Source organism: Leucopleurus acutus (genome assembly GCF_964270905.1).
Source record: "Leucopleurus acutus genome assembly, chromosome: 3".
NCBI lineage: Eukaryota > Metazoa > Chordata > Mammalia > Artiodactyla > Delphinidae > Leucopleurus > Leucopleurus acutus.
The window spans coordinates 14,621,393-14,632,480 of record NC_139145.1 but is presented as its reverse complement, the minus strand read 5'-3'; the positions used below and the strand labels follow the sequence as shown (position 1 = coordinate 14,632,480).

The following is an 11,088-nucleotide window of genomic DNA, read 5'->3' as shown; positions in this document are numbered from 1 at the left end:
GGCCTTTTATGGTTGGCCTCAGAACTGTTATGTGCCTGTGGATGTGTCATTTAGCATATGCTGATGTATTACAAGGGGCATATAATGAGGCTCAAGGTCCATTGGAAGTCAGATCTTCCACCATCTTGGGCCTAGTAGGTTCTAACCGGTTTTTGTGGTATCCTGTTCTTCTTAATGGTTGTGTCATTTTTTTAATGGTTGTGCCCTTCCCGCTTCCTTCCTGTCTCAGTTGCTCTAGGTATTAAATATACATAACTTTACATCCCCTCCCCCTCCTCCTTTTATAATACAATTGATTTAAATAGTTTCTCTACATACATTTAGAACCACGTCAGACATTTACAACCGTGTCAGACAATGTTATAAGTGGTGCTTCAACTATCAAATATTTATTTAGAAAACTTAAAAAGGAGGAGGATAGCCTATCGCCTTTGCTCATATTTTGACTTAACTTTTTCCTCTCTTCCTTTCTTATGTTCCATAGTTCCTTTTCTTATTGTTTCCTTTCTGTTTAGAGAATTTTCTTTAGCCATTCTTTTAGGATAAGTCCGCTGTTGGCAAATGTACCTTTTTTTTTTTTTTTTTTGGCAGCGTTGGGTCTTCATTGCTGTGCACGGGTTTTCTCTAGTTGCCTCAAGCGGGGGCTACTCTTCATTGTGGTGCGCGGGCTTCTCATCGCGGTGGCTTCTCTTGTTGCGGAGCACGGCTCTAGGCATTCGGGCTTCAGTAGTTGTGGCGCACGGGCTTAGTTGCTCCGCGGCAGGTGGGATCTTCCCGGACCAGGGATTGAACCCATGTCCCCTGCATTGGCAGGTGGATTCTTAACCACTGTGCCATCAGGAAAGTCCACACATGTACCTTTTTTTGATTCATTTGAAAATGTCTTGGACTTCTGAGGGGGGTTGGGAGTTCCAGCTCCCCATGTGGTCTCCACTGATACAGTCTGTGTTGGGGTGGTGTGGGGGAAGGACTGTTACTAGTCAGCAGGGATGGAAGTCCCAGCTCTCTGCTTGGCCTTGGCCTTCTCTGAGACCACCAGTGGGGGTGCTGGGGCACTTCATTGCAGCCCGGTGAGGGTGGGAGTCTAGGCTCCCACCCATTCTCTGCTAGCATGAGCGAGGTTGGGGACCATGTTTTTTTGTGGTGCTTGGCTGGATTAGAGTGGTTATTGTCTGTCTAGCTACTTTCCTGGTCCTGTGGCTGAGAGAACAGGCTTTTGTTAGGGTTGTATTTTCATCTGTGCCTGTTGGTATTTTGGGGTCACCTGCTCCTTCAGCTTCAAGTTTTGATATATGAGGCAGAAAGAAAAATCCAGGGTACTCACCACTCTGTTGTTCCTCGCTGTATTGTCTGAGGTCCCTAGCTGGTGTGCCTTCCTCTTTCCACCTTTCAGAGAGTTTGCTGTGTTTTTTTAATATATAATTTCCTGGGGTTTTAATTGTACTCAGTGGGGGGAATTAAAGGAATGTATGTCTGCTCCATCTTTGAGAAGGCAGCAGAAGTCTCCTCTGAAACTTTAATTTTAAATGGACATATTTATTTCCCCCACCCATTCTTGTTATAAAAATTGGCAAGATTTAGAAAGTGAAAGGATATTACATGTTTCCAGTTATCTGAGAAGATCTCTGAGTGTCTTGATGAACTTCCTTCTTTGCTGTTTTGTTTGTGCCTTTCTAGGATCATATGCTGTATTGAGTCCTGTGTTTATGCTTTGTTTCCAGTGTGTATGTAAGCATTTCTCCATATGATATAAAAGCTCCCTGGGTATCCTGCTAAGTGGCTGTGTCAGATTGTCAGTGATTGGAGCATCATTGATCCATTTCCCGGGACCTGGGACTTGGGTTTGCTTACATGATGCTGTGAACATCCGTGCCCGCCGTGTTTTGTTCCTGTCGCAGTTTGGGGTAGATTCACAGACACCTATCCAAGACTTACGGGGAAAAACAGCCATATCTGTTTTGAAAAATATGTACCTGCCAGTTTTTTCTTCAGAATCTTCAGAACCAGACACCTCTGCAGTGCTGTCTTAGAGCACTGACTTCTTTCATATTTCACCAATAGTGGCAGTTACCATCTTTTTCTCATTAAGAGACTAGTCAGGGAGGAAAAAAACTTTTTCTTCTACTCTCTAAGGTTCAGTGGCTGGGAAACTGCAAATCGAGCTGATAAAAGATTAACAGGTGAAAAATATTTATTTTATATGGCTATGGGGTGCCTCACAGAAATGAAAGGAAAACTAGAAGGCAGTCAGACCCAGAGAATTATACCATTTTAACTACAGGCAATACACTTATGGAGAAATGACAAGACAAAGAGGATTTTGAGCTTCAAGGGCTGGTAAATTGTGGGAAGGTAGCTATATGTGGAAACTAATGGAAGATAAAGGTTATTTAGTTAAATTTGTTATGCTGTCTCTGGGCTGATAAAGAGTCTAGAGTTCTGTCTGGTTATTAAGAGTCACATTGCCCACCCTGGTAGGAGGGGAGGAGTCCTTCACAAAGGAAAATTTACGCCCTGCCTTTAGGCAAGTAGGGGGAGGGTACTTCTTCTGCAGTCTTTCTGTTTCTCCATTGCCTACAGCTCAAAACAGCCCTCAGGCCAAAGTGGCATATTTTGGAGTGGTGTATTCTTACCCCCTTCAAGACCAACATCAAGTTCTTTGCTGCATCAAGTTCTTTGTGAGGAGAGCCTGTGGCTTCCTGAGGCTTGTCTTCCACTCTGTGGAACTTGTCTTGGACAGGCTTCCCCCACACTGGCCTCTGGCTAGCAGTAAAGCCACTTAAGGGCTGATAACTGTAGGCTCTCAGGCTCCACCCCAGACCTGCAGGGGCATAATGTGCCTTTTTACCAGGATGCTTGAGTGATTGATATGTACATCCAAATTTGAGAAGCCCAGTTCCAAACGGATTCATCTTTAGAAATTTTTAAAATATTATATTTATTTTTTATTTTTAACTTTTGCTTTCGCATTAATATCAAGCTTGGGGGAGACTGCCAGAATAGAAATACTGCAAATACTCTTCACTTTAATTCCCCCATTCTCTGTCACTCTCTCTCCCTCTCCCTCCTCACTCTCTCTCTCTCTTACTCTGTCTCTGTCTCAGCCCCAACGCCCCCCCCCATTTTTTTTCCTGAATCTTTAGGGAGTTATATGCAGACATTCTTCCCCTTTTATCTCTTTGTTCATGCCAAGGGAGCATATTTCCTAAAAGCAAGGGCATTTGCTTACATAACCATAATACAGTTACTACATTCTGGAAATTCAACATTAAAATAATAGTCATAGAGCATCGTGCTTCCCAATTATTAGTTGTCGTATGTGCAACATTTTCTCCTTAGAATTTCAGTGTTTGTCACGGCATCAATAGTTCTGAAGAGTGAAGATTAGTTGTAATGGCAGACTCTGCTCAGATAGGTTCTAACTCACGATGAGATTCAGGTAACACGTTTTGGTGAGAGTGCCAGGCAGGGTTGTCTTTCCCCATGTGTCACATCGAGGGCCCTGAAGTGGTGTTCCCCATATGGATCATGTAAGCGCTGATCTCTGGGGTAAGGGTCTCAGGTGGTTTTTTTGTGTGTGTGTTTTTTTTTTTTAATAAAATTATTTATTTATTTATTTTTGGCCACATTGGGTCTTCGTTGCTGCACGAGGGCATTCTCTAGTTGCAGCGAGCGGGGGCTACTCTTCGTTGCGGTGTGCGGGCTTCTCATTGCCGTGGCTTCTCTTGTTGAGGAGCATGGGCTCTAGGCACACGGGCTTCAGTAGTTGTGGCACGTGGTCTCAGTAGTTGTGGCTCGCGGGCTTGGTAGTTGTGGCACACAGGCTTAGTTGCTCCGCGGCACGTGGGATCTTCCCGGACCAGGGCTCGAATCCGTGTCCCCTGCATTGGTAGGCGGATTCTTAACCACTGCACCACCAGGGAAGTCCCTCTTGGGTGGTATTTTAATACGACATATATACATATATAAGTTATGTATAATTGTTCCATATTTGTTTATTTTTTATATTAACATTTTTTTAATCTTCACCATAATGATGACCGAAAATGGTCTCTATATTTTTACTTCTTTTAATCTGTTTTTTGAGCTATAATTTGCATATACCTATTTTAAGTGCAAAGTTTAGAGAGTTTTGACAAGTGTCTACACATGTAACCATCACCCAGTCAAGATACAAAACATCTCCATCACCCCAGAAGTTCCCTTGTGCCCTTTTGCAATAAAGCTTTGCTCTCCTGCCCATGTCAGCACTGATCTCCTTTTTGTCACAATAGATTTGTTCTTCCTGTTTTAAAATTTTACATAAGTGGGATCATATAGTATGTGGTCCTTGGTGTCAGGCTTCTCTTACTCAGCCCAGTATCAGTAGTTTGTCCCTTTTTATTGCTGAGTAGTATTCCATTGTATAAGTACGTCACAGTTGGTTTATCCAGGGCAGTTCCCTGGTAGTCCAGTGGTTAGGACTCCATGCTCTCACTGCCGAGGGCTGGCTTCAATCCCTGGTCAGGGAACTAAAATCCCATAAGTCACGCAGGGCGGCCAAAACACACACACACACACACACACACACACACACACACACACACGGTTGGCTTATCCATTGACCTGTTGGTGAATATTTGGGTCACTTCCACTTTTGGCTGTTATGAATGAAGTTTGTATGAGCATTCATATACAAGTCTTTTTGTGGATGTATGTTTTCCTTTCTCTTGGGCAATTACCTAGGAGTGAAATTGTCATGGGGAAGTGTATATAATTAATTATAGGAGAATTGGCTGTTTTCTATAATGATTTAACCACTTAGACTCCTACCTGCAATGAATGAAAGTTTCAGTTTTTACACATCTTCACCATATCCTGACATTGTTATTTTAAAAAACATACTTTGGCTATTGAGGTGGATATCTCAATATGGTTTTGATTTGCATTTGTCTGTTGACTAATGAAGTTGGGTATCTTTTTATGTGCTTGTGGATCATTTCTACATCTTTTGTGAGGTGTCCAACATTTCCCCTGCTTTTTGGGTTGCTTATCTTATTGTGTTTTAAGACATATATATTCTGGATAAAGTCCTTTGTCAGATATATGTATTAGGAATATTTTCTACGAGTCTACAGCTTGCCTTTTCATTGTTTTAATGATGTCTTTTGAAGATTGGATATCTTCAATTTTAATGAGATTGAATTTATCAATTTTTTCTTCTATCATTTAATGCTTTTTGTGTCCTGTCTAACAAATCTTTGTCTACCCCAAGGCGACAAAGATTTTCCTACTGTGTGTTTTATAGTTCTAGGTTTTACATTTAGGTCTTTGGTTCTTTTTTGTTGTTTTCGGTTATGCTGTGTAGCACGTGGAATCTTTGTTCTGCAACCAGGGATCGAACCCGTGCCCCTGCAGTGGAAGCACGGGGTCTTAACCACTGGACTGCCAGGAAAGTCCCTTTGGTTCTTTTTTTTTTTCTTGACTGCGTTGGGTCTTTGTTGCTGTGCACGCGCTTTCTCTAGTTGCAGCGAGTTGTGGCTTCTCCTGTTGTGGAGCATGGGCTCTAGGTGCACGGGCTTAGTTGCTCTGCGGCATGTGGGATCTTCCCTGACCAGGGATCAAACCCGTGTCCCCTGCATTGGCAGGCGGATTCTTAACCACTGCACCCCTTTGGTTCCTTTTAAAATTATATTTTGTGTATTGTATGAGGTGTAGGGTTGTTGTTTTTTTTTTTTGACGTTGATATTTAGTTGTTTATCACCATTCACTGAAAAGATTTCCCTTTCTCCCATTGAATTGCCTTGGCACCTTTGTCAAAAATTGGTTGTCCACATATGTCTGGACATCTGGGCTCTACCTGGTACCCTGATTTATGTTTTGATCCTTTATGCCAAGAACACTATAACTTTATACTTAGTTTTGCAATTGGTAGTGAGTCCTCCAATTTGACTTTTGTTTTTCAAAGTTCTTTTGGCTACTCTAAGTGCTTTGTATGTCGTTATAAATTTTAGAATCAACACATCAATTAAAAATAAATAAATAAAGTCTCCTGGAGTTTTTATGTGGAATTGAACTGAATTTATAGATCATTGTGGGGCAGATTGACATCTTAACATTTTGAAGTCTTCCCATCTAGGAACATGTTAAATCCTTCCATTTACTTAGTTCTTCAGTGTTTGGATGGGGTACATATTTGGTAAACATTTTCCTTAAGAATTTCATGACTTTTGATGCTATTGTAAGTGGTATGGTTTTTTAATATTTCATCTTCCACTTGTTCACATATAGAAATACAACTGATTTTTGTATACCGACCTTCTAACCAGCAACCTTGTTAATTTTACTTATTAGTATAGAAGCTTTTTGGAAGATTCCAGAGGATTTCTATGATTGGATTGTAAGAATTTTGGCCTCTAGGCTTGGGTGAAATTCATCACCTTTCTTTTTGAAACTTTATCAAAGTGAAGATTTTTTTTAATATATAAATTTATTTTTGGCTGCGTTGGGTCTTCATTGCTGTGCACAGGCTTTCTCTAGTTGTGGCGAGTGGGGGCTACTCTTTGTTGTGGTACAGGGGCTTCTCATTGCAGTGGCTTCTCTTTGTTGCAGAGCACGGGCACTAGAGTGCATGGGCTCAGTGGTTGTGGCTCACGGGCTCTAGAGCGCAGGCTTAGTAGTTGTGGCGCATGGCCTTAGCTGCTCCGCGGCATGTGGGATCCTCCTGGACCAGGGCTAGAACCCATGTCCCTGCATTGGCAGGCGGATTCTCAACCACTGCACCACCAGGGAAGTCCCCAAAGTGCAGATTGATACTAGTCTTTTGTATACATTTTTTCATGTACTAGTAAAGGTGAACTTTTTTTCATATGTTTTAAAATATTTACTTTCTTGGTTCCCTCACCTTTTTTTATTGGGATGGAAAGCTTTTCCAATTGTGGTGTAAGGGCTCCGTATACTTAAAGCACTCTTTGCCTTTCATAAGTGGTGTGCCTTTATTCCCAGTTTGTCATTTGTCTTTTAGTTTCATTCATGCTTTTTCATTACTGTGGATATTCATAATTTTTATGTGGAGTATCTGCCAATTACTTCTTCATATGGCGTCTCTATTTTTAGTGCCTGAAATCCTTTGCGGGGGTGGGGAGGCTTCCAGTTTTTTTTTTTTATATTCTTTATGATCAAGGATCAGAGTCTAGTTTTATTTCTAAGTAGTTAGCCAACTGTACCAGGCACATCAGATGAAAGTCATCTTTCTTTTTCCCCATTGATTAGGGTTCTGTTTTTTCCTGTAGATTAAAGTTTTAGGTATACCAAATTTTGTTTCTGGACTTTTTCTTCTCTTCTATGTTGGCCTGTTTTTGTTCCAAAGCCACATTTCTGATTTTGAAGCTCTTTTCTAAAATGGTCACCTTACTAATTTGTTGAACATTTTCTTGCAGTTCTTTATATTTCATTAATATTACTGGTTACTCATATCACCATAAAGTGATTGAAACACTTAGATTTTTTAAAAATTGAAATAGTGTTATCTTTTTTTTTATGATAGTGAAGTATATCCACAGTTGATAACAAGCTGGTTTAAAAAGAACAGGAAGAGCAGCTCATTAGAAAATAGAAAAATAGGCAAAGAAAATAAGCGAGATCTTAAGACAAAACCCAAGTGGCCAATAAATTCATGAAGAGGATGTTCATCGAGGTAAAGGGAGTTACGCTCCTGTGATTGCTTCATACCCACAGTGCTGCCAGAACCTTAGATATTTGACAGTGCCCAGTGTTGTTGGCAAAGACGTGCCAGCGTATTGCCAGTGGGAGTGTCCTTTAGGTACTCCACTTGAAGAAAGATGTGGAAATACTTAATGTCGGTCAAGATGTATGTTCCCAATGTTCCCTCTGCACATCTACTCTGGAGGCACTGTTACACATGGATGGGGTGACAGAAGAGAGAGTTCACTGAGCTGGGAAAGACCTAAACATTATGACAGAAGAATAATTCTATGAAATTGTGTACATTAAAGTCAATGAACTAGACGTACGTATATCAACGTGAATAAATCTTAACTAGAATGGTGCATATAAGGCAAGTTTAACATTTAAATACTTACAAAACAGTGCTGTCATTTCAGGCTATATTTGGATGTAGTGGGAGTTTAAAAGCCATGCATAGAATATTAAACACCAAATCCAGAGTGCAGCTTCCCTCTAGGAAGGTCTGGGAGTGGGACTGGGGTCGGGAGAAGCTCAGAGGAGACCATAATCCTACCACACCCTTTCAAAGAAAACCTGAAGCAAAGACTGTTACCTATTAATAGTTTATACATCTTACTAGCGGGTACATGGGTATTTTATTTCAGGTGTTTTTGGTTGTTTTTTTGGCCGTACCACTCAGCTTGCAGGATCTTAGTTCCCCTACCAGGGATTGAATCTGGACCACCGCAGTGAAAGCGCTGAGGTCCTAACCACTGGACCGCCAGGGAATTCCCCAGTTTTTAATACTATTAAAATATAAATGATACGTGCTTAGGTAGGTCTTCAGACACTAGAGAAAAGCATAAAGAAGAAAAGAAGCCTCACATATGATTCTGCAAAACATTGTGTTCTATGTTCTTTACACACATTTGCATACATCTCTAATGATTTCCTTAGAAACATTTCCTAGAAATAGAATTACTGGATCACAGTGTATGCTTCTGCTACATTCTCCCAAATATTGTTCAGAAATGTGCAGTTATTTCCAACCGTGTATAAAGGCCTGTTTTCCTACATCCCTAAGTACCCAGGGGAGTACCACACTTTTAATCTTTTCTGATCGAATGGACTTGGGCAAAAAAAAGTATAAATAAGTAATTGTAAACATATGCCTGTGGTAACATAAACATACGACTGTTGAATTTTATTTATATCCCAGATGACTGACATTTTAAGACAATGTATGTTTAGCAAGATTTCTAGGGGCCCATTAGAAAGCTTTTAACCCAGCAATTCCCAATCTTGACCTCTTGTCACAGTCACCCGTGAAACTCTTCAAAATATTTTTCCTTGAAAGGGTAATGCTATTTCATAATTCAGAAGACACTAGGTAATATTACTGAACCAATATTAAATTTCTCGGTTGTAGAGCAGTTTTTTTTTCTTTTTTAATATATTCATTTATTTATTCATTTAAGAAACATTTATTGAAATCTGTTCTGTGCCAGGTATTGTGTTGGGCATTCAACGTACATTATCTCTTAGCCCTCACAATAATACCATCTATCTATCGTTAGCAGTACTATTGTTATCAGTTAGCAGTACTATTTTTTTTCACACACACACACACACACACTGTATTTTATTTTTACAAGAGATAAATAAACTGACACCAAGCATTGTAAATGGATGACCACAGCAAAAGCAACAATGATTGCAATTACCAAACACGAAACACACTCATACTGTGTCATGATATTGACATTCAGTCCAGGAATCCTCCAATGTAACAGCCCCTTTACTTTGCAGTGAAAATTGATTTGTATATTTTTTGCCTTTTAGAGCAGTCTCTTGACCATGGCTCTGTTGACATTTTGGCTGGGTAGTTCTTTGTCAAGTTGGGCCGTAGGGGTGTGTTAAGCAGCATCCTTGGCCTCCACCCTCTCGATGCCAGTAGTGCCCACCCCTCAGTGGTGACAAAAATGTCTCCAGACATTGCCCGATATCCTCTGGGTGCAGAATCAATCCGCTTGGTTGAGAGCCACTGTGCTTAAAGAATTGTGCTGTTGTAGGAGAGTAACATCTTTCTTAGGAGATACACTCTGTCACATGTTGGGGTAACGACCTGTGATACCTGCAACTCCCCAGATATCCAGGAGAACGAGTGAACATACCCAATCACCATATATGTGAGAGGGGGAAATGTGACAAAAGGGCCACATGTTCATTTATTGACTCTAGTTGAACAGTGGTGTATCCTTCACGTTCATTGTATTACTCTCTAGGTTTAATTTTAAAAATTAAAAAGCGCGTATGTGGGGGAGGAAGGGTCCAGAGGTACCAGAGGAGATGCATTGAAAATTCTCCTTACCCAGGTCCCCACCCACCCATCTACCCACCAACCCCCACAGCTGGCACCTGGCCCCCGGGCAACCGTATGGCAGTAACTGGTAATATTCCAGAGATTTAGCTGCAAGGACATGTGTTTAAAATATCGTGAATTTTTTTTTTAAAAAAACAAAAAACAGATGTTAGTATATTATACAGAAGTACTGTGGGTTGCATTTTTACCCCCAAATTTTATTTTGAAGTCCTTTTCAATTAACTGTATAAAGGGCTTTTTTTAAAAAAGACAAAAAACAAACCCAAATGGAATTTTATTTTAAATGTTTTGTGACTGAAACACTTTGCAGAAAACCTGTGCTTGTTAAGCCAATATATAATGACATGCTTAGTAGAAATAATACATGTATGTATTTCTGTTCTTCTGGGATTAGAAGGTACAAACAGAAATGTCAACTAGACCAGTAGTTGTTCATCTTTTCACTTTTTTTTTTTTTTGCGGTACGCGGGCCTCTCACTGTTGTGGCCTCTCCCATTGCAGAGCACAGGCTCCGGACGCGCAGGCTCAGCAGCCATGGCTCACGGGCCCAGCCGCTCCGCGGCATGTGGGATCTTCCCGGACCGGGGCACGAACCGTGTCCCCTGTATCGGCAGGCGGACTCTCAACCACTGCACCACTGGGGAAGCCCCATCTTTTCACGTTTTACTTCTCCCAAATATTCTATCAGATGATCAAGTTTCCAGATTATTACGAACAAAACAAATAATTTTTCAATGACATTTACATACACCACCAATTGTCATATTAGTATTTAGAGGAAATTTGAGAACCTAGCTTCATGCTCTAACTGGCTAAGAATTACATTTCCATTTTGTAAATGACTTCTTTATTTTTGTGGACTCCCGGTATTATGTGGATATGCCATCATTTCAGAAATTAAAATTAATTTTTGACACATTCTCATGGTTTATAACACAGTGTAAGAAAAGTCTCCCTCCTGCACGTAACCCCGGGGGTCCTAGCACCTTTTGCAGAAGCAGCCGGCGGTCAAGACTTTTAGGTGCTGGGCACACAGGGAC

General features: G+C 40.8%; 1 protein-coding gene across 2 annotated transcripts in view; it reads left to right on the top strand.

Annotated features, from left to right (window-relative positions):
- Positions 1-11,088, top strand: part of ZNF496 (zinc finger protein 496) — a gene marked incomplete at both ends in the record, with an annotated part of 35,232 nt that overhangs the window by 14,374 nt on the left and 9,770 nt on the right. The gene's annotated exons all lie outside the window — the stretch shown is intronic.